Source organism: Chlorocebus sabaeus, chromosome 9 (assembly GCF_047675955.1).
Source record: "Chlorocebus sabaeus isolate Y175 chromosome 9, mChlSab1.0.hap1, whole genome shotgun sequence".
Lineage (NCBI taxonomy): Eukaryota > Metazoa > Chordata > Mammalia > Primates > Cercopithecidae > Chlorocebus > Chlorocebus sabaeus.
The window spans coordinates 90,035,643-90,060,011 of NC_132912.1; the positions used below are offsets into that span (position 1 = coordinate 90,035,643).

General features: G+C 39.1%; 1 protein-coding gene across 13 annotated transcripts in view; it reads right to left on the reverse strand.

The window, feature by feature from the left end:
• SGMS1 (sphingomyelin synthase 1) overlaps window positions 1-24,369 on the reverse strand; it is a 315,346-nt gene that overhangs the window by 97,885 nt on the left and 193,092 nt on the right. Inside the window, exon 1 of one of the 13 annotated variants that reach the window (XM_038009230.2) lies at window positions 11,432-11,850. The exons of 10 other annotated variants lie outside the window; for them this stretch is intronic. The gene's annotated coding sequence lies outside the window, so the exon portion shown is untranslated. Of the gene's footprint in view, window positions 1-11,327; window positions 11,851-24,369 lie in introns of those variants that run through there. 2 more of the 13 variants (XM_007963455.3, XM_007963456.3) reach the window with 2 other exon arrangements.

The window sequence follows — 24,369 nt, forward strand, 5'->3', positions numbered from 1 at the left end:
TCTAAGGAAAATGATGAAGTACTACTGGAAGGAAAATCCCACCCAAATATATATATACACATGTGCAATTACCTAGTTGAAAAAAATAATAATAAAGACTCTGAGAAGAAGGGTGGTCTCGTTTTTCTCCCTGTGTCAGTTATCAATTTACCGTCTCTTAGCTACAAATTCACCATTTACAGCCTGATTTGCAAAAGAGGATCTGAGCCCTTTCAGTCTTTTCCATTTGCTAGCTGACATGATGTTTGTTAATTTCTGTCTGTAGAAAATGCTAGAGAGACATTGTAGGAAGGAGTTTTGCTTCCTGGTCTGATCAGGAGTCACATCAGACTCCTGTCAGATGTGCAGCTTCTCCAAAGCCTGTCTCAAACAGTTTTTAGTGGAGTGCCTCCAGTAGATATCTCCCCATGAACAGCTTTCCCTGGCACCATAAAGGATGGATTTTCAGCAAGTTCTGGAGGGCAGGTTTTCAGTAAGTTTTGCTGGTGTGGCACTACAGCAACTGCTCTGCCATGCAGTGAGTCAAGGCCGTGTCCTCTCCAACAAGGTCTGGATCTCAGCTCTGAGAGTGGGTAGAAGTTGGTCTCTTCCTTGGGTCCTCTATCTCAGCCTTTGGAGTAGTGGATGCTCCCTATATCTGCTATTTCTATAGAGTTCTGTTTACTTCTTATTAGCCAATCTTATCATTGCTCCAATCCTTTGTTAAAATTCTTTTTTTTTTTTTTTTTTTTCCCCCCTTAAGAGATAGGGTCTTCCTCTATTACCCAGGCTGGAGTGGAGCGCCATGATCCTAGTGCACTTCAGCCTCGCCCCCTTGGGCTCAAGGGACACCCCCCTCAGCCTCCCAGGTAGCTAGGGCTACAGGCATGCGTCACCACACCTAGGTAATTTTTTTTTTTTTTTTTTTGGACAGACAGTGTCTTGCTATGTTGTCTAGGCCGGTCCTGAGCTCCTGGCCTCAAGTGATCTTCCTGCCTTGGCCTCCCAAAGCAGTGTGGGGATTATAGGTATGAGCTACCTCACCTGGTCCTAATAAGTCTTAATATTAAATTTTCCTTGTTTAAACTACTATGCAGTTTCTGCTCCCAGACTGCACTGATGATACACTCCCTTTACTTACTAGCATCTCTGCAGTGGGCCCAATGGCAACGTGCATAAGTAAAAGACCAAGAATTAGCATTTTTCCAGTTCTGTCACTAGCATGGCTTAAACTATTTAACCTCTCTAGATTTGCTAAGTGATGTATCATAGAATGTGCCGATAAAAATCCAGGTGAAGAAGTGGTTAATTCTGTCTGCCTAACCCAAGAAAGGGAGAAGCCACCAGGAACACTCCTCACCTTATTCTCTGTTGATATCTTTGATATCCTTTCTGGTCTCAGCTCCTATCCACCCTTGATCTCCAGACGGCCTCCTCCAATTGTCCCTTCAACCTGGGGTTGGTAATGACTTCCTGCCATTGCATCACCTGTAAGTAACTTTACTACATTCCCCCTTCCATAAGTAAGAGTGGCTTTTTTTTTTCCTGCTAAGCTCTGACTAACCAGTTATAATAGAATGGGTGCATATACACATGCTGAAGATTCACTGTGTCTATTCTTGAAAGCCATCATGCACTGCTAGGATTCAAAGTTTAAACCCGAGGAAATCTAAAATAATATACCTTTATTCGGCCTAAAAGAGCCAGAGTTAAACCCCTGAAATATTTTGATTTATATAGGACTTGCTTGAAAATGGATCCAGCGCCTTAATACCTATTTTTTTTTAAGGCTGAACTTTTGGCTGAATCATTTTCCCTAAATTTGTATCTAAATATCAAAAAATTCATTTTTAAAAACACTTCCTTTAGACAGTGTATAGCACAGTGCTCTCCAGTAGAGCTTTCTGAGATGATGGAAAAGTTCTGGATCTGTTCTACACAATATGGTAGCCACTAGCCACGTATGTAACTATTGAGCACTTGAAATGTGTTACGTGCAACTAAGATTATGAATTTAAATATTGGCATGTAGCTAGTGCCTATTGTATTGGACATCAAAGGTCTGGCATATGGTCCTCTGTAATCTGAGGAAGGCTCTAGTAACAGTTTAAAAACATTATAACTGCCAGGTACTGCGGCTCATGCCTGCAATCTCAATACTCTGGGAGGCAAAGGCAGAAGGAACGATTGAGTCCAGAGACCAGCCTGGGCAATATAGTGAGACCTCATCTCTACCAAAAAAAAAAAATTTTTTTTTAAATTAGCAAAGTTCCTGGCTAACACGGTGAAACGTCGCCTCTACTAAAAATACTAAAAATTAACTGGGTGTGGTGGCACGTACCTGTAGTCCCAGCTACTCGGGAGGCTGAGGCAGAAGAATCGCTTGAACCTGGGAGGCGGAGGTTGCAGTGAGCCGAGATCGCACCACTGCACTCCAGCCTGGGCGACAGAGTGAGACTCCATTTCAAAAAAAAAAAAAATTAGTGGGGCATGGTGGTGCATGAGTGTAGTCCCAGCTACTGGGGTGCACTCAAGTATCCCAACTACTGGGTTGGGGGGCGGTTGAGGCAGGAGAATCACTTGAGCTTGGGAGTTCATGGCTGCAGTAAGCCATGATTGTACTCCAGCATGCTGACAGAGCGAGACTCCATCTCAAAACAAAACAAAACAAAATTTAAAAAAAGATTATAACAACCCCTAGCCTGCTTGACCTCCCTCCCACTACTGGCTACAAACATGGACACGTAACTTATTCAGATAACTTAGTTAACAAATTCTTAGGGAATAAAATCCATTCATTTTATTCACATAGATTAGGGTCCAGGCCCAGTAAGGGGAGACACTCACTTTGGAAAGAGGTAATGTTAGAATTCTTGCTTTGTTTTTCCTGTTCTTTTTATTTTATTGATACATAATATTTGCACATATTTATGGAGTACATGTGATAGTTTTTGCACGCATAGACTGTAATGATCAACTCAAAGTATTTGAGATATCTATGACCCCTAGTATTTATTATTTCCACGTGCTGGGAACATTTCAAGTCCTCTCACCTAGCTACTTCAAAATATACTATACATTGTTGTTAACTATAGTCACCCTACTCTGCTATCAAACATGAAAACTTACTCTAACTGGATGTTTCTGTTTTTCCTATTCTTCAGTCTCTCTGGATATAATCCCATTTATTCCTTGAATTGTTTCAGTCCATTCCATACTCTTTTCCCAAGAGGATTCCTCTACAGTCTTCCCAAGACCATATGGTTTTCATACAACATATCTCTATGTACCCTGGCACTACTGAGGCTGTGACAGACATTCCTTTGAAGTAGACCGGTGGTGACTAGTTTCTCAGTTACAAACATTTAATTTCTTATCTCTGACCTTTACTTGGACATAATCAAAATAAATGACAACAGGTTTCTCAATCCTCCTGAGAATTTTGCTCCTAAAAGTAAATGCTAAATATTAGCAATAGATAACTTCAGGAAGCTCATTCGATATATCAACAGGAATAAAAGAATATTAAAAGGACAATTATATATGAAAGTACCACAGGCTCTGGAACCCAAATGCCTAAGAAACTATATACAGCCTATTATCCTGAGAAACAAATTAAAGTATATTTCATAAGTCTACAAGAATTTTAACGATATAAAATCACACTGAAAAATTCTGTGAAATTTTGGCTATGAACTGCTTTGGGTGAATACTTCTGTAGTTGTTTAGTAATTTGTGCAATTTAAATGACAATTATAGGACACACTAACCAGCGAAGTAGGAATTAGTTTACCTTGTAATTTTAACTATAGCAATGTACTCTAGTTTCTTTTACTTTTGTTTACATGAGTCACCCACAGAACAGAACATCACATTTCCCACATGAATAGACACTCAATGACATTCATTTTTCTTCTCAACATTTTCTAAATTGCAGTAAAAAAGATAATAATATTATGATGGTCATGACACTCTTGTGTTGCAAGTCAGATAGGAAAGGGCATTCAAGGTGAAGACAAGCAACCCTGGGGAAGCCAGCTGGTCCTTAGAGTGCAGTGTCATCTGGGGGGACAGTAACATAAAACTACAGCTGAATACCTTATTGTGAGAATGTAAACCATCAGGTGGGTTGGATGCTGGCATGTCTGATGGCAGATCTCTGAAAAGCATAGTTATGTGAAGTGGCCAAATTACTGAGAAGGATGCATAGTGGGCATGGAACAAAAATACGTTCTGTGGCTTCCTGTGTGGCCTGACACTGTGCACTGTGAGGTTAAGGAGGACTCAGTGGTATTTACCAATGAGGGCAAGACCAATCTCTAATTCAGATTTGGAACTTAGGCAGATTTCAAAAGCCCTCAGACAGCCCCACCATAGGGGAAGACCCATATGGAGACCTGGTAATGCCGCCCTAGGGGTAAGGCACCTTCTCGGTAGCCAGGCCAAGTTGGCCTCTCAAATTCAGTCTCCCATCCCAGTCTTCAAGTTCTACTTCTCTAAATTCCTCTTCAGACAATTTCCCTCTCAGAATAACATGTTAGTTCCTTTAACCAAGTTATAGTCTCTTTACTTGTTGTATGTTTGCTGTGATACAGGTTAGTTTAATAATTTCTTTTGGAGTCAGGTCTTCCCAAATTGAGAAGAGGGAAAGGTATATATAGTATATATGCTATTACCTGAGGGCCCTCATGTATGGCATATACACCATACTCGTGGTAGAAGCCAATAATTCCAGTGAAATGAAAGCTTTGGAATTTCAAGAAGGAGGGACCTCTTAAAAAAACAAACAAACCAACAAACAAACCTATAACCACACCCTGTATTTAAAGAATTCATTGAATGTCAAGCTTAAACTCTTTTAAAAAATACAAGCTAATAGACCTATGGCGTGGGTAATGAGGCATATTGTTCCACTCCACCTTGACTTAAATCTGTTTGTTCCTTTATGTCCAGAACGTGTTTGAGCCTTTTGGTGAGACCCTTACTTCAAAAGGGGGGAAAAAAATCTATTTTTACATCTGTTAACTCAGCATAAGTCTAGAACTTGGGATTTTGGTACCAATTACTGCAAAATTACAAGTTGATGCCCAGGAGCCTTGTAAACACACAATCAGCTTTCAAACATTTTCAGCAACACTTCCTGCAGTGCGTGGTAATTTCTAGTCTCATCCATATCTAAGAAATCAAAGTGACAGAATGCACCTAACGTGGAGAAATTCTTTTATGGGGTCTCAAGAATTGTGGTCACTGGTTCCACCTGAAATTTTAAACTGCCTAGTCTTTCTTTTACTTTATTTATTATCAGCTTGACTTTCAGCTTAGTTTGACTATCAAACTCTCAGCTTCTGACCCCACAGAACTATGCAATTTTGTATCACCACTTCAGGATTCTCTGTTAGGATCACCAGGTTTCTTTGCCAATACTGCTTACCCAGCAACTCAGGGGCGGCTTGAGGCTTGTGGCCGTCAGAGTCTGGAACACCACCTTCTACTTCTGTACAATCAGGAAAGTTAAGTAAACTTGAAGGTTAGCTTAATGAAGGCCACTAAGCACTAGCAGGGCTTAGTCTGTGTTAGTAATTTCTCAGAAGTATGTTTTCATCTGTGTGCCAGTCACATTTCACATGCCCCTTATGCTGGAACTGCTGTGCTCCCCTTGGGCAGTCACCACCCAAGAGGGATGAGCTAGCTGTGAATTCTCCCAATGATGTGAGGGGACAGATTTCCTTCTAGACACCCAGAGAGAGGCAAGCTGCTGGGGGCACTCACTCCACTAGAAGGTTCAAGTCACATGTTTATGTGAGGTTTACACAACTCAATGCAATAGAGACTCTGAGAAAGAAAATCAAGATCAAACGCTTTTCAAAAAAATTGCTAACTTCAATTCTCCAACCTGAAAAAGTGCCTTTTCCTAAGCCATGGAACTTTTCATTGCTGGACCTCTTATTGCTATCTCCCTGGAAAATTAACAGAACTGCAAAACAGTCTGCCATTATAAGGTAGACAGCAGATGGATTGTGAATACTCTGAAATCTTCCCATCCAATCCCTATCGCCTACAAAAATTCACCCCATTAAGTCAAATACATACAATGTCAGTTGCTCTTATGGATAAGCTATACACCGCTATAGCTTGCTTGATACACAAGTGGAAGTGACAGAAAAAGTGATCACATGAAAGCTTTATCTTTTCAGGCAAGGCTAAGAGGGTATAAGAAATCACTAAGATGACAAAATTGACACATTTGCACATACATTTGCTAGGTGTGCTGCTTACACCTTAAGGCATGGAAAAACATATTTAAGAGACATAATATCAAGAGTAAGATGAAAAAATAGAATTACATTGCTTAAGAACAAACATTACATGTTTTTATAGTGGAACAATTCATAAATGCAGAAGTTATATTATTGGCTAATTCCAGACTGATAAGAAATAGATGACTCTTGTTTTCCATGCAACTTATGCCTCCCTCTAATAAGCGCTTCTCACTTTAGTGCATATTCTTCATTCCCTACAAGGCCAAAGTGATATCTGTGAAGGCATTTACTTCTCCTAAGATTTATCACCTTTGGAAAACAAGAGCCCTTTTAATATTTTAACTATTAAAAAATCTAATTTCCTTATATATCCTCCTTCCAAATCTTACATTTTAAAAAGCACCAGTCAATACTATTAACCTGGAAAATGTAAATTAAAAAAACAAAAGTTATCTCTTACGAATGTGCCTAAGGACTGTGCTATATAATTCACATGTATATCTTGTTTATTCCTCTAAGCCCTATGAAATAGAGATTTGGTTTTCACAGATAAAGAAACTTGCCCCAAATCACATAGCAAGTTAAACTGGCAGGGCTGAGATTCCAGCAAAGGTTTATCTGACTCTCAAACCACTATAATACATTCCTCCAGGAAACAAAGCAAATATTTCACTGTGCTGCTGATAAAATGTATACACTTGCAGATTTCAGCATACATTAACTCTCAAAGGCCTTTTATAAACATACTGTTAAAGCTATTTGGTGATTTCGTTAAAGCAAAGATTGGCATTCAAATGTCACAAACAGAAATACATACATTGAACTTGTAAGCCAGGATTTCTCAACCGTAACACTACTGACATTTTGGACAAGATAATTCTTCGCTGTGGGGCCTCTGTCCTGCGCATTGTAGGATGTTTAGCAGTATCCATGGCAGTATCCACTAAGTGTCACTAGCACACCTCCCCACCCCCAGCTGTGACAATCAAAAACATGTCCAAATACACCAAATTTTCCCTGGGGGGTTAAAATTGCACCCTGCAGAGAACCACTGAGTTAAGCTAATTGCCCATAACAACTGGTTAAAGACTATACTGATCTGATTTGGACTGGAGATAAGAAAGAGCTCTCCTAAAACCTAGTTTAGTGAAGATTTCTCACACACCATGCTATAGCTCCTTAACAGAAAGCACTTATTAAACTGGACAAAATGTACAGACTTCAAAATGTGACCATCTATCTTTTACCACATTGGTAATAGTAAATATAAAGTACCATTTCTCAGCTTAAAAGTTTTTAATTTTTAATTTTTTTTTCTGTGGACCTCATCTGACTGAAAGTCTCTCAGCTTTTACACTAAGGTGAAGACGCCTATTGTTTTTGGACCACTGTTCAAATAACAGTTACTAGACACTCTCCAAACCCTAATTACAGCCAGGCATAGTGGTTCACACCTGTAATCCCAGCACTTTGAGAGGCTGAGGTAGAAGGATCGCTTGAGTCCAGAAGTCTGAGTTTGAGACTAACCTAGACAACATAGTGAGACCTTGTCTCTGCAAAATATTAAAAAATTAGCCAGGCATGGTGGCACACCTGTAGTCTCAGCTACTCAGCAGGCTGAGGTGGGAAGACCGCTTGAGGTTGCAGTGAGTCGAGATCATGATGCTACACTCCAGCCTGGGCAACAGAGCAAGACTCTGTCTCAAAAAACAACAACTAACCTATTTACCACATTCTGGATATGTGTTTAAACACAAACCCAGAAATGTGCATAATATTGCCTGAAGTAGTAGTAGTGACAGTAGTAAAAACAGCAGCAACAATAAAAGACTAGCAGCTAATATATACAATTTACTATCCGATTCTGCTTTAAGCACTTTACATGGACTATATAATTTAATCCTTCAACTTCTTCAACAGCCCTCTAAGGTAGGTACTATTACTATTATTCGTATTTTATGAATGAAGAAATAGAGGCATAAAGAGGTCAAATAACTTCCCCAGGATCTGGTTTTGGAGTCTCTATTTGTAATCACTATCTACAAAGAACAATGCAATTATCATCTCCTTGGTTCCAAATACTCTATCTCTTGTACTGGGTGAAGTTTTTCCCACCAGTTGTATCATATGCCTTTGTCAAGGCACACTATTGACACCTTGCTCAAGTCTGACATTATGCCACTGATCATCCCTCTTTAGGGACAAGACATAAATTCATTCACCTATACTGCTATCCAATTCATATTTTTCCATCTTGAGTAAAGAATACACATACCACATTATTAAATGTTCTGATAAAGCAGACATTGCATATCTATGGCAATGCCCTGATATACTTGTCCAGTAACATTATTAAAAAACAAATGAGGTTAATTGGACATAAATAATTCTTAGCAAACATGCGCTACACACTGATCATCACTTTTATTTTTGTGACCATTCTTTTAAAAAAATGTGATCTACAATTCTGCTAGACACCAACATAAGCCATGAATCTAAAGTTTTCAGAATTTACCATTTCCCCATTTTTGAAAATGGACTCTCTGGCATGCTTCCCCCTCTCCATGATTTTTCCGAGATTACTCCCAAGTGGTTTTATCATCACACTGGCATGTTTTTTCAACATGCTCAAGAATTCAGGTCACTTAAAGCAGTTAGGATTTAGAGCGGTTTAAGGAAGTGGGTAGGTGTTCTGTGTCAAATAGATGGTGCAGGTAATGAGGTGGGGCTGTGAGCAACGCCTAGTCCTGGAAGAGATGCCGTATTTCATGGTCTTCGATGAAGGTGGCATTGTTCTCTTGTATGATGACATGCCAACAGATACTCCGACAGATGGAGTCTCTCAGAATTGGATGTTCCGATCAGACACGCTGAGACTCTCTCACCTCCACATAACTAGTTTTAGCGCTCACAGTGTGCCTTTCATGAACTCCCCATTCTTAAACAGATTCAACGCTAATCTAGGTGCTAACATAAATTTAAAAATATTTCAGTTAGCATATAAAATACTGCAGGTATGCACTCACACACAGGGATTCAACTAGAGAAAGCCTGAGTTGCACATGTGAGGCGCAGGAGGAAAATGCACACACTGAACTAAAAAAGGTCTTCAGAAAAAAAGTAGAAGAAAGTTACCGGAGATCAGCAACACTAAGGCAGCCACTTGCATTAACGAGCTCATCAACAGTAGGACTTTCTCAGTTAATATTTGAAAGCCGTAAGCTTCTAGAGTAAATGTGTAATTCCTTGAACTTTGATAATTTGGCGCTGGGACAATGAGGCGCTTTTAAATCACTTAAAAATCTGCTTTGAACCAAGAACCTCCTCTGGATCATTTCAAACAGAAAAATCAACACTATTTTAGGAGCAATTGGAGTCACATAGGAAAAATAACCAACCTTAAATGTTAACTTCCAACATAAACTAAATTAACTAGCTGTGAAATTTGGAGCAGGTAATACAACCTTACGGAGCCTGTTCTTCAACTATAAAACAGGGATAATAATACCTCCAGTTCTTAGGCCTACTGTGAAAACTAAATGAAGTAACGTATACAAAGCATCTCAGTACCTGATAAAAGAGATCCTTAAATATTCAGCCTTTATACAACTATTAGGTGAAACTAATAAAATTCCAAATTTAATAATCTCTTTGGATTTTAGGCATCTTAGAGATATAATAAAATATTATTCCATTCTCACCACCTGAGGGGGCCTTTCCAACTGCCTCAGTGGACTTGAGAACAGGGGACTTAGGCCATTTCTCCCATGATTACAGGCTGTTTCTCAAAGAGGATTCTATGCTGTTACCTTTCACACAGACGCATTTGATCAGTTCAACTCGGAGCAAAAGAGACTTAACAATTAGCCTATGAGCTTGAAAACAGTGTTACTAGGAGCTCATAGGGTAATTTAAAGTTTCTAACAAATTATTTTAATCATTCCATTTAGAAGTGGTTTCTTTCCAGGGAAGTTTCCTTTATAGACCTTAAAAAAAAAAAAAAAAAAAAAGCCAGCTGCGAAGAATTTTCTCTCTCTAAAAAAAGCCAGCTGCAAAGAATTTTCTTCCTCTCTCCATGACAGTCTATCTTTTGACTGCATCCCAGTCTGTATCTTCATAAATGCAGGAGTATAATGATGCTATTCATGACTTGGTCATTCATATTCATAACTTCATAATTTAGTTTACAATTCTTCTCACCATCCTTTATGTTACTGGGACATCTTTAACCTGTCTTTCCTGTACACAATCAGTGCTGCTGATCGTGGTAACCTCCCTGTTGCATTGTGTATATCCTCAGTCGTCACGGGATTCCGCTTTCCCTGTCCCCCAACTCCCCAAACTTTTGCAAGAAAATAAGTTACTTGGCACTATACAACTGCACTAATTTCTTGTGTAGAAAAGCAGATTTTTTAAGTGGCTCACTGGACTTATTTCTACATAAATTTAAAAGTGGTAACTCAATTGGATAAAAATGTTATGATAAATATTTGTAGCATTCAGGGTAACAGAATTTAGTCTCCAGATTTCCTATTTTGGTACAACTACACAAAGCAAACACAAATAGAAAAAAAAAGGCAAATGTCATGCATTCTTCTCCATGTATTTATTGACAGATTCCACAAGAGCGATTACCTGGCCACACTAAACAGGAATCACGGTTATGGAGTAAACACGATCAGTCCAAAACACAGGGGCACGTGCTTTCTTGTGGCACTTAATACCAAGCTCATTCACAAGCCAGCTTCCACCCAACCAAAGGGTTGGCAAAAGGTCTGTTTCATACAGGGACCGGAGTTTGAGAAAGTGAGCACTTCCCCAAAACTTACTAACCAAATTAGACACAATCCCATTCTCTCAAAAACCGCCATTAGGAAAACTTGATAACCCCAAGCAGAAACCACCCCCATCCTTGGTTCTCACGCCATAGCAGTTAGCATCACGCAATATAAAGAGCACTTGTTGACTGAGCCTACCCATATCCTGACCCACTGCTTCAGCAACTGCACTGAACCGTCTCAGGTGTAAATAGCTAGTGCCTATTTGGTCATTAAAGCGCCATGCAGGAAAAATAAAGATTTCCCTTACTTCGCCGTAGTAGAAGAACTGGCACTGATTGCGGTATTTTAATCGGTCCCCACCGTCTGTGAGTGTATTTTAATGAACCACAGCATCTCTGGAGCAACACTTACGGTCTCTCCTCCCCCGAGGCAGTGTCTCCTGGAAAGTTCCTGGGGCACCAAGTTTGCGCGCGGCTCCTCGCGCTCAGGGTGCGCGCAGCCAGCCCTGGCGCGGGCGGAAAGGCAAGCGCGGTGAGTGGCGCGCAGACCCCGGGCGCGGCTCTTGCTGGGTGCCGGCGCCTGGATCGGTCCCGGCGGTGCCGCTCCACTGACTGTCCCGCCCTGGTGCTGGGACAGCGGCGCTGCGGAGCCAGGCGTCCGGAGTTGGGGGGCGGCAGGCGGATGCGCTGATCCTCTCCCGGGGTCAACTGCGAGCTGGAAGCCCAGCCCGACCTCAGAGGCTCCAACAGCGAGGTTGGCGGGTGTGGCCCCGCAGCAGAGGGTTTTTGGAATGCAGGGTGTGGCCCTCTACCACGGCAAAAAAGAAATGAGTCAGCCCGTTCAATCCTAACCAATAAGCACGTTCAGTGTCGGTTAAGGCGGAACTTTCCTTTCTTGATTTATACCAAGCTTAGCAGACTTTCACAGCCTATTCTTTACGCCTTTGACAACTTCGACACAACTTCTAGAAAAGGGTAGGTTGCCTTTGAAAACGCTTGAAAAACAAGGATTAATCTGACGAAGGATACTTCAGTGGATGTCCATTAGTTTCGATTAGTAAAAGTTCTTGAGTTAGGCAGAGATATTGGGTGCAAAGAGCGTGAGACCTGGGATCAAAGCAGATTTGGATCAGACCTCTGACACTGTATGGCCTTGAATAAATTGATTATCATCAATGAGGGGGCTAAAATGCCCACCTAACAGTTTACAGATTGCGACAGTCCCCCCATACGCAGTTTCGCTTTCTGCTGTGTCTGTTACCTGCCCGGCTTCAGTTGCAGTCTGAAAATATTAAATGGAAAATTCCAGAAATAAGCAATGCATAAGTTTTAAATTTCATGTCATTCTGAGATTGTTAAAATTGTTATATTTTATCATTAGTTACTGTTAATCTCTTACTGTGCCTAATTTATAAATTAAACTTCACCATAGGTATGTATAGGAAAAACCATAGTATATATAGGGTTCAGGACCATCGAGGTTTCAGGCATCCACTGGGGGCTTTGGAACATACATACCATCTGGGGATAATGGGGGAACTACTGTATATGTAACAATACATGCAAAGCATTTACCACAGTGCTGGATGTAGAGTAGGCACTCAAAAAATGCTGTCTTGTCCCTCTGAGCCCTGAATCCGAATCTCCAAAATTGTAAACAAACTGGCTCGTAATTTTCAAAAATTGTTTCCTATATTAAATATCTAAAGAATTTTAGAGCTGAAATAGTTCTCTGGTATTCCCTGGTCTGAGTCGTTTATTTAAGTGGTGAGAAACTTAAGAAGCTTTAGGTTTAGGATTCTTGAATTTGGTATTCTTACTATACAATAGAAAGTTTATTGGTAGCAAATAAGGCTTAAAATTGGAATGATTTCATTTAGGTCACAGGTAAACCTACTTCTAAAAAAGTACGAGTGATTTTTGGAAATATTCTATCTGGGTCACTGTGCCCTAAACATTATTTTGTAATAAAAATGCTTAAAAGAAACTTTATTAAGGAATTGGCAAATTACAGGGGGCTACAGAAGTGCTAATTCCTGAGGGCCCATTAAGAAATGAGTTGATTGCCAGTGCCAAAAGAGAGTTTCTAGATGGGAAGAAAAAAAAATGTTAAGTTACAAATTAAACGTTCTTTGCTTTGGAGATCTTTGTTTAGAGTCATTCCACAGGCCAAGGTTTCTTGAAAATACTCATTAGCCAAAGATAAGATCTAAAGTGAGATCATCAAAATGCTGTTCTTTTCTCCAAAGCAGCACAGGAGAGTGGAAAGAACACTGCACAAAAAGTCAAGAGCTCCCTTCCTGGTCTCGGCTCTGCCAATAAGTGACAGGGTGAACTGCTTCATCTCTCTCTGAGGATCTCTAAGAGTGTTTCCAGTTGGAAACCAAACTATGGTCAAAAGAGCAGAAGCAAGATTGGCCTACAGCCTCACATTTATCCTTAGCAACAGGTACTTAATATATTAAGTTGGGTCTGTCTCCTAGATGATGAAGCTGTCAAATCTCTCTTGACCCTCATATTCCTCATAAAGGTAATCTTACTCTCCTAGACACTGTAAGTTAAATTCTGGAATCATCTGAGCTCCCTCTTTTCTCTCTTGACAGTTCACTACCAATAGGTGTAACATGAAGGCTACTTTCATATCTGGACCATTTTTTCCATTCCTGGTTCAGGCATGCATCCCCTCTGCCTGAGTCACTGAGGCTGAGCGTCTTCTAGCTGCTGTTCCAGCAGGGGGGCCCCTCCCTCTATGCCTCTCAACACATCATCATCATCATCACATGACAAATGTCAAAGTCGAGCATGCCATCAGGTCATAAACCTTTTCCTCTCAGACAATTAGATAATTTTATAGTAGAGATCAAAAGGAACACAATTTGCTTTACGGGCAGCTTTCCTCAAACATTCATGTAAATTAATGTGTATTTTTAAGAGCACTGATTTTCTGTTTATATAATTGTTACAATGAGCTATACTGGCTGAACTGATAATACGTTGGCTGTTATATCAAGGGCAGCAGCTCTTTTACATGAGAAGACTACATAAAGCTTAAGTGTATATGAACAACTCAATAAACTTCTTAACACTGTAGTCTAAAAAATACAATTGTGTTTGTGTGGACATAGCGAGATATTTTGAGATCTATGATGGAGGAAGGGAAAGGCAGCACAGACAGGAAAGAGAGATGATCTAGTTTGTTTGTATTGTTTAGGATCCAGCCAAGCTTAACATTCAGAGTAGGTGTTCTCTCCAGGAAGAAGGAAGGCTTCATGAATATGTTCAGCTGCAACCATAAAGCACTTAAAAGATGTTTCTAATAATCCTTATGCTTCAGAAATAAGAACAACACTGTGCCCAGTGTGGTTAGAACATTCCCACAAGAGAACAAGATAACTGGTTCTAGGAAGCCTTTGTTGTCTCAAATTAAAATTCAAAGTACACGGATTCTAAATATATAGTTACCAAAAAAGAGTGCCGGTGAACCTGCGGGTCCAGTGCCATGACATTTATAGGCACTTGAAGCCTGGCCTCTACCTCTGCAACCCCTGATCTTAAAAACCCTCTGCCAAATAACCTGCTGGTCCACTCCTTGTTCCTCTAAAGCAGAGGGCACATTACTAGCACCATACCTAGGGACAGTGAGTGCTTATCATTTTATGTTGACTTGTCATCCACTTTAAATATAGGTTTAACTTTCTCAGAATCAGGGCTCAGTCAGTTTCAAATTCCATTCCCCACCTGAATGGCTCCCACTGGTGGCAGGAGATAAAACTTAGAGACGCTCCTCACTTTCCCACCACTTCCTTAAACAGACCGTTCAGACATTTGCCTGCAAATTTAAACTGACCACCTCTTAGTCATAACATGACCTCCTGGAACTAGCACCTGCTTGCTTTAAACCCACCAATTAAAGCTCCCCTTAGGAAACATATTTGGATAACACACTGGACCCCAATAAGATGTTGGCCCATGGGTCTCTTTATCTTTGCCTGTGCTCCCTGGCCTATGTAGTGGAGATGGTGGGGGCCTCTGAGTGTGCCATGTACACTCAAGGGTCTAAAAATTCTTAAACTTTCACATTGTGGTTGGCAGCCGTGCTCATCCCTAGTGGAGAGGCTGCCCCAAAGGGACCCATGCAGGGGCCTCCCATGTTGGTGCTTTTTAGTCCAGGCCTCTCAGCTGCTGGGTGGTTACCAGCTAAGGTGACAGAGTTTCATTCAAAGCACTAGGCTCACACCATGCCCCCTGCCTGACAACCTTGTTGCATTCTTTTTACTACATATCCCATTCCAGACCACTAAAACCCTTCCTTCTCCTAGAACTTGTGTCACTGGCAAAAGCCCTGGGAATCTCTCCTCTCCTCCAAATACCTACAGATCTTATTCTTTATACTTCCATTTCACAACTAACACAGGGTGTTAGCATCCTTCCTTCTTTTTGAGATCCCTGACCTTTCACTCTCAGCAGACAGTCAAAATCCATCTGAGGTAGACATTGTGTTTCTGAGCCTCTGTATCCCCCAGGGCCTAGCAGATTCTGAATAAATAGTCATTGTTGTTGATATAATGATGCTTAAGTTATATAACAGCCACAAAGGAGAAAAGAAAGCGTTCCCTTTGACTGCTGACACATCAAGAATAAACAAATATTATAGCTGTTCAAACCAGTTGGCAAGCAGAACCCAAGCAGCAGATGCGTTTCTGTGCTCTTCATGGCATGTTCCAACAATACAGAATGCTACTGAGACAGCAAATCTGATACTTCCTAAAAGGAAGTGGAGTTTACAAAACAGAGTTGTCATGTAAAATCCCAGTTCCCCAAACACGAATCCACTGAAGAGAACAGAAGCAGCAAATCATTCTATCTTCCCTTTCAAATAAGGAACACATAGATACATATATGATAATCTTGCCAAAGTACCAATTCTTCCTTAAATGTAAACATCTCTCTCAACCACAAACATCTGTTTACCAACAGATGCTCCTAACCCATAATGGTAGCAAACGACAGTTCTTCAAGACAATTCATAACTCCTAGAACTGTCATAGGTATACATTTATGATATGGCATTTGCATTATATGACATCATAGGTATATAAAAGTTTTACAACATTTGCATTAGAGCAAGCCTCTGTCAAAAGAGCCGTTACCACCCGCACATACATTCATTCACTGGTATCCTTTGATTAGCATTAACAAATTTCTGCTTTGATGACAGATGGGGAAAAAAACACTACCACTGTTCTCAAAAGGCTGTGTCTGTCCTATTATGCAACTAAATAATTTATTAAAATTGCCCATGACAAAGGTACTGACTTTCTAAATAACTACTCCAAGTATAAACAACCAAATGAATTAGTCAGCAGTGTTTAACTTGCAGGTAACAAAAATGGCACTTGAGGCATCATGGACAAAAGCAAGGTGAGCCACATTGGCTCTAAATATCCCAGCAAAAGGAAAGCCACAGGGGCAGCTGGGCACGAGGATCAGCTCAACACGAACTGCACCAGGACAAGATAGCATCTTTGTTTCTGGTGCTTTATCACTGGCTTTATCCTTCATTCTTAAAGTGTGCCTTTTCCCACTTAACTCCTAGCTCTGCCTCCAAGACAGACAATTCCTCCTTTCACAGTTGCCATTTTAAAAACTGCAAGAAAAACTCACGGGTCCAGTTTGGAGCCATGTACTCCTGACTGGCTGGTCTACACTAGGACCACCTGGTTGGTTTGGTGAGAGGAGCAGTAAGTTCTTTAGAAGAAAATGGGTTTAATTCTCAGAAGTAGAAGGAAGGTCTTGTTTACCCCCAAACACATCATCACCTATCAAGAAATTCCAAGCCATCGTCAACCAGGTAATAAATTACATTCTAAAAGTTCACTTCTACAGTCAAAAGTCAATGAACCCTTCTTAGACAAGGTGGCATGGGAAAAAAAATTAAGTCCATGAACTCTTATGTAACACTTGGAATACCTTTCACTTGAAAGCTGGCTTCTCTGGCCAGTCCTTAAAAACCTATTTAACTCATAATTTAATGAAATTATATGTCAATGAAATAGAATGCTGAATAATATTTCTAATACTGTACTCAAACTCCATTCATGACATTGTTCCTAAAGGAAAATGTATTTGAAATTCCATTTAGAACAAGAAAAACATGCTCAATTTAATGCATTTACCGAGTACCAACTAATGACAATGGCTTTCATTTTATACACATTATTTTACATTTAATCCATATACAACACTGCAAGGCAGATATTAACAACTACACTGAACCCACAAAGAAACAGGGAGTCCAGAAAGGTATATATGTCCAAGGTCAATCATCAAGACAAGTCAGAGCCAGCTGCACAGCCATGTTTGTCTGACCTGAAAGCTGGGACTATTGTGTCTAATACAAAGAGCAGCTAGCTAGGGGTGGGCTCACAGATGAGAAGATTGAGAGTGAATGTATCAGATTCTGTGTAAATACCTAAAACGTGAAGGAACTAGAGAGCAGTCACAGTCACTAGCCAGATTTAACTTTCTATTTCTTAAAAGAAAGTACTTCTCTATGGCTGAATACAGAAAAATATTTCTCTAGGTAGGCTTTAAGCTACCTGATCCTTGTACTTACATGAAGATCATTTGAAAATCAATGATTTGTAAATAGTATCTTCATAAAAAGTATCTTTTGCCCTGTTAAAAAAAGAAGGTACTATCTATACATCTATATTAAAATACCTGTCTAAAGTGTTTTAACCTAGGAAATACCATTCTGGACATTGGCATTGGCAAGGAGTTTATGACTAAGTCCTCGAAAGCAATTGCAACAAAAGCAAAAGTTGACAAGTGAGAACTAATTAAAGAGCTTCTGCACAGCAAAACAAACTATCAACAGAGTAAAGAGACACCCTACGGAATGGGAGAAAATATTTGCAAACTATGCATTTCACAAAAGTCTAACATTCAGAATCTATAGGGAGCTTAAACATTCAACAAACAAGAAACAACCCCATTAAAAAGTAGACAAGGAACATGAACAGACACTTCTCAAAAGAAGACATATGAGCACAGCCAACAGACATACAAAAAAATGATGAGCCATCACTAATCATCAGAGAAATACAAATCAAAACCACAATGAGATACCATTAATCACAATGGCTATTATTAAAAAGTCACACCAGTTAGAATGGCTATTACTAAAAAGTCAGAAAATAATATGTTGGCAAGGTTGCAGAGAAAAGAGTATGCTTATCCACTGCTGGCGGGAATGTAAATTAGTTCAGCCACTGTGGAAAGCAATTTGGCGATTTCTCAAACAACTAAAAATAGAATTACCATTTGATCCAGCAATCCATTACTGCATATATAATCAAAGGAGAATAAATCATTATACCAAAAAGACGCATGCACTTATATGTTCAATGCAGCACTATTCACAATATCAAAGACAGGGAATCAACCTAGGTGCCCATCAACGGTAGACTGGATAAAGAAAATGTGGTACATACATGCCATGGAATACTACACAGGCACAAAAAAGAATGAAATCATGTCCTTTGCAGCAACATGGATGGAGCTGGAGACCATTATCCTAAGTAAATTAACGCAGAAACAGAAAACCAAATACCACATGTTCTCACTTATAAGTGGGACCTAAGCACTGGGTGCACATGGATATGAAGATGGGAACAACAGACATCGAGGATTACTAGAGAGGGGAGGAAGGAAGGGAGGCTGAAAAACCACCTATTAAGTACTATGCTCACTACCTGGATAATGGGATGAATTATTCTCTAAACCTCAGCATCACACAATCTACCCATATAACAAACCTGCAAATGTACCCCCTGAATCTGAAATAAAAATGGAAAATTTTTAAAAAGCTGTGAATATTTAAACATGTTTTGTAGATCAGTTTGACAAGAATGAATAAGTCTGACATTTCTCATTACATTAATTTGAGGTGTGCAAGTTAAAACTCTTTTTTCCCTGAAGACACTCCGGCAATGTGTATGAAAATAAAAAGTATGCATCCCTTTAATTATATCTGGAAATATATCCAAAAATATATGTACAAAGATATTCATTGATATATCATCTGTAATAGAGAAAACAGGAAACAATCTAAACATACATCACTAGGATATTAATTTATTTTAATTAAAATTTAATACGATATAATAATAAAATGGAGCAGTATGTATTAAAAATTATAATATTGATTTAGAGAATGTGCTGTAGCATATTGTTAAGTGGATAAAAATGATTTAATGAAAAACAAAAGTAAAAAAAGATTCACCAAAATGTTAACAGATTCTGGGGCTGATTTCCTACTTTCTTCACATTTTTCTGTGTTGCTTGAATTCTCCAAAATAAAAGTATTTTTTGCTTATAAAAATCTTTTAAGAGAAAATTAAAATTGGAAAAAAAACAACTAACACTAATGTGACTCACGTCTGCCAAAATAAATGCAGTGGACACATTTATCAACATTAATGGTATTTCATACCTTTAAAAAATCTGGTTATGCAGTATTTAATATATACAAGTGAATACAGTTACCTGTTTGGTATGAAATATAGTATTAAAGTCACACCCATGAAGTCACCACCCATCCTATGAAGCAGACCTTACTGAAACATGGCAGCTTTCTGAGTTCCCCTTCCCTTGTCTAAAAGAGGCTGACAACCATTTCTTTCTGTACATGTTGGACAACAAGTTTGAAAGCCCCTGGTCCAAGATGTTGCTTTAATAATAAATTAACCCTGTGCCTTTTGAAATCAAAGTAGAATGGTGGTCAGAAGTAATGAGACAGAAAACATCAGAATTCAATCAGGAAGAAAGGGGAACAGCTAAGTGATACATGGGCTTAACATAGAAACCACTAGTTAGATAGACCTCTATGAGCTCTTGATTTCACCCCATACTCCAAAGCCAGGACTTGCCACTAGTAACATGAAATTAAGTTGGATTGCTTTGACACATGTCAGGTAGTAAGACACGGTGATCTAAAATTATGAGAGAACAACTCCAAATTATTCTAAATTGAAATAATGGAGAAAAGCACCCCGATTAACAATGAACTCCATTTCACACATCACGGAAAAGAGAACCACTAACTTGAAGGGAAACAAAAATAATCAAATCAAAGAAAACAATAGAAAGTTACTAATACCTTAACTTTGTTGTAATAGTATGTTAAGCACTTTATAACAGAAAAAAATTAATGTATCATCTGTGAAATTAAAGAACTTACCACTGGGCCCGGTGGCTCACGCCTCTAATCCCAGCACTTTGGGAAGCCAAGGTGGGCGGATCACGAGGTCAGAAGATCGAGGTCATCCTGGCTAACACGGTGAAACCCCGTCTCTACCAAAAATACAAAAAATCAGCTGGGCGTGGTGGCAGGTGCCTGTAGTCCCAGCTACTCAGGAGGCTGAGGCAGGAGAATAGCGTGAACCCGGGAGGCGGAGCTTGCAGTGAGCGGAGATGGCACCACTGAGCTCCAGCCTGGGTAACAGAGCCAGACTCTGTCTCAACAACAACAACAACAAAACATACAATGTGTGTCAAACAAAGAACATGTACCCTAAACCAGTGAATGAGTCCGTATAAATTGACTGAAAACTACAAATCGAGAATACAGCAGTCTAGCATGTAGTACACTTTAAATGGCACAGTAAATACAAGGTAAGGAAGAGGGGAAAGAGAAGGTAAGCTGAACTAATCAAAAGCAATGACCCTTAACATCTAAGGTCGACATACAACAAAGTGGGGACACTACATAAACACAGGTCACCAAGGATCAAAGCACATCCTTCATCAGCACCCAACATTGTCTACCTTGTTGGATAGCCACTTGAACAGATAGCACCCCACCATATTCTTCGATTCCTGAAGGCTGGGTCCAGGGCTTGGGTTATTTTAAACCTCCAGAAATCTACTTTGACATGGACTATGTTCTACAAATGTTTGAAGAAAAAAATAAAGGGTCATCCTGATCGACTCTAAATACCTTATTTGAATTGTTAACCTCTGATGAAGGTTGAAATCTTCAATGAAGGAGAAAGACAGCAGTGGAACGGTTGATAGGGAATTCTATCCCTCAAGACAAAAAGGCTAAGCTGTGTGTGAATGAGAGAGAGGGAGAGAATGTGTGTGTGTGTGCGTGTGTGTGTGCGCGTGTGTGTATTAGGCCTGAAAGAGAGAGGATGGTGCCTAAAGTGAGAAAAAAGAGTAGATCAGTTTAGGCTGACTTATACTGCAGGAACAAAATGTCCTCAAATTTTGGAGGCTAACAATGGAGTAAGGCTTATTTCTAGTTCCTGTCTGGCTCCTTGCAGATAAGCTGTGGCTGGACTCCATGTCCTCTTCAGTCAAAGATCAGGGCAGAAGGAACACCCCTAACTGGGGCATGCTAGTCTCATGGCAAAGAAAAGAGAAAGACAGCAGAACAGGCCATACCCATTAAAGTTTCTGCTCAGAAATGACACAAATTATTGTCACTGACATTTCACCTGCCAAAATAAATCCCAGAGGATTTATTTGGCCAAGCTAGCCATGGGGCATCAGCCTTCTGTAGAGTAGGAAAGTATAATCCTTTCACAGGGACGGAAGGTGTGTAGAAAGGAGCAGCAAGTGTTCTGACAATAATATAAGCTACCACAAAAAGAATGGAAAACGGCTGGAGCTGAGCTTTCTTCCCTCCTGTAATGATAGAAGGTGTCCTGCTATAAAAAGCAGTCCCTCCATTTCTGTGGTACTTTATTGCTGTTCTCATAATCTTTCAGATACTGCCTTATTATCTTTACAACTATCATAGCAATGTTTCAAGGCCTCAGCAGTGCCTGAACTGTAACACCAAATCTGGTGCTCTCTCACCCACCTTAGGGAAGTCAGCCTTTCAGGCACCTGCAAAATGCAGATAATCCCAGACTCTTCCTAAAAAGACTGTTAACAGACTAAGTACAATAATTAACAGAGACTCCCCAATTTAGGACGAGGTTACATCCTAAAAAACCCATCATCAAAAATGCTTTTACTACACCTAACCTACCTAACACCATAGCTTAGGTGACCCCACCTTAAACACGCTCAGAACACTTACATTTGCCTAAAGTTGGGTAACATCATCCCAAAAAAAGCCTACTTATTAAAGTATTGAATATTGTGTTTGATTTATTGAATACTGTACTGAAAGTTAAAATAGAATGGCTGTATGGGTACTTGAAGTATGGTTTCTACTGAACGTGTATCGCTTTTGCACCATCGTAAAGTCAAAAAATCATAGGGTTGAACTATTGTAAATTGGGGACTGTTTGTATTTAAAACACACAAGCACAGAGAGGTATAGTCATGTACTGCATAACAATGCTTCGATCAACAAGGGACACACAAAAGGCAGTGGTCTCGTAAGATTATAATATATTTTTCCTATACTTTTCTATGTTTAGATACAAAAATATTTACCATTTGGTTACAATTGCCTAAAGTATTCAGCAGAGCAACATGCTATACAGGTTTGCAGCAGCCTAGGAGCCACAGCCTATACCATATAGCCTAGGTTTGCAGTAGGCTATACCATCTAGATTTGTGTAAGTAAACTCTATATGTTGACACAACAACAAAATTGCCTGAGGACACATTTCTTAGAACATAGCCTCATCATTAAGCAACTCAGTAAATATAAGGTATTATTATTATGAAATTATGACATGTGTCCCCAAACTTACTTCTTTTCCAAATTGTCCTTAAATTTTAATTATAAAGAATTTAATATTCATTAAGTGTAGAAAATAAATTTCTTTCACTTTTAAAAACCTCTATTCTTATAGTTTTTTCTACACATACACACACACACACACACACACACACACACACCCTTTTCTCATGACTTCAATAACTTGTTTATGTTCTGGTTAGTTTCTTAAATCTCTCAAGAATTTTAAAAGGTCTATTCTTTCTTGAGCATTTGGAACTATTTTATTTCTTCTCCAAATAAGAAAAACTAAGAACAACTGAAGCTATTCGGGGTCATTCATTTAAAGTATAACACAGATTCCAAAATGATGCCCAACTAAGAATAAATTAAAGGCTTGGTATCAAAGACCCTCTATTTTCTTTTTCTAGTCCTAATTAGCAGTATTCTCCTCTTTTCATTCTACTAAACTACAGTTCTAGCCTTTTCCCAAAACGTGATCTTCCTGTACCATCTCTGCTCAAACTGTTCCTTTCTGCGCAAACTGTTCCTTCTACCTAGAGTGTCCCCTAAGCACTCCTCCCAACTCTGTTCAAAGGTCTCATCTGGATAACTGAATGAATGCCCATGATGTTCACAGAGATGTTCATTATAGCACACTTTACAAAAATGAAAAGTTGAAAACAAAAATGTCCAGTAATATGAAACATTATAGACTATGTACACATAGAATGCTATATATCAACAACAATTATGTAGATGTATATTTATTGATGTGGCATCATCTTGCTATATTGTCAACTGAAGCAGATTTTAAAACAATAGCAATAACCAGACCCATTTTAGAGGGAAAATAAAGCATGTATCTAATCTAGGAATAGAAAAGTATGGCCGAATACAAAAAAAAAAAAAAAAAAAAATGTTAATTGCTGACATTTTCACTGTCACGCAAAATAGTTTTGCAAATGCAAAATAGTTTTTGCATTTCTCAAGTTCTTTCCAATTAGCAATGTTAACTTTTATAATTTCATAAAAGGTACTTTAATAAAAAGGCATTAATCATTAAATATCTAATCCACATATCATCTGCTCCTGAAATCCTCCCTCAGCTAGCACACTCCTCTTGCCACCCAGGAAATTTCTCTTTCTCTTCTGTTTTCTGAGTATTTTATATGTCTTTTATAATGCCTACCACATTCAGTTTGAAATTATAGTTTTCTCTTTTCAGGTTTGATTATCAGCTCCTAACATGCAGTAAGTCTCTCTTATTTATACTGAAATTTATCGTCAAAACCAATGAGTCCCAAGTATCTAGTGAACAACTGAGTTTGTTGATATGAACATCATGCAAGGCTATAAAATTTACACATCTAAAGACTATACACCTAGCAGTTCTCTAAAAAAGAAATCATCTATACAAGGGATGTTTGGAAACCACATTAAGGCCCATTCTGGTAAGAGAGATGATAATATAAATCACAATGTTATATCTATAATAAAATTTCTGTATTAATTATTATTTCCATGTTTGCTTTCAAAGTACCAAAGACACACTTATTTAAGCCAAAGGTCATTATTTCATAATCCAAAGGCAAGTCTCTCAGATTTTAACCATGAGCTTCCTCTTGAAATCAACACAGATTATTTTGCAGTAATCCAAGTCC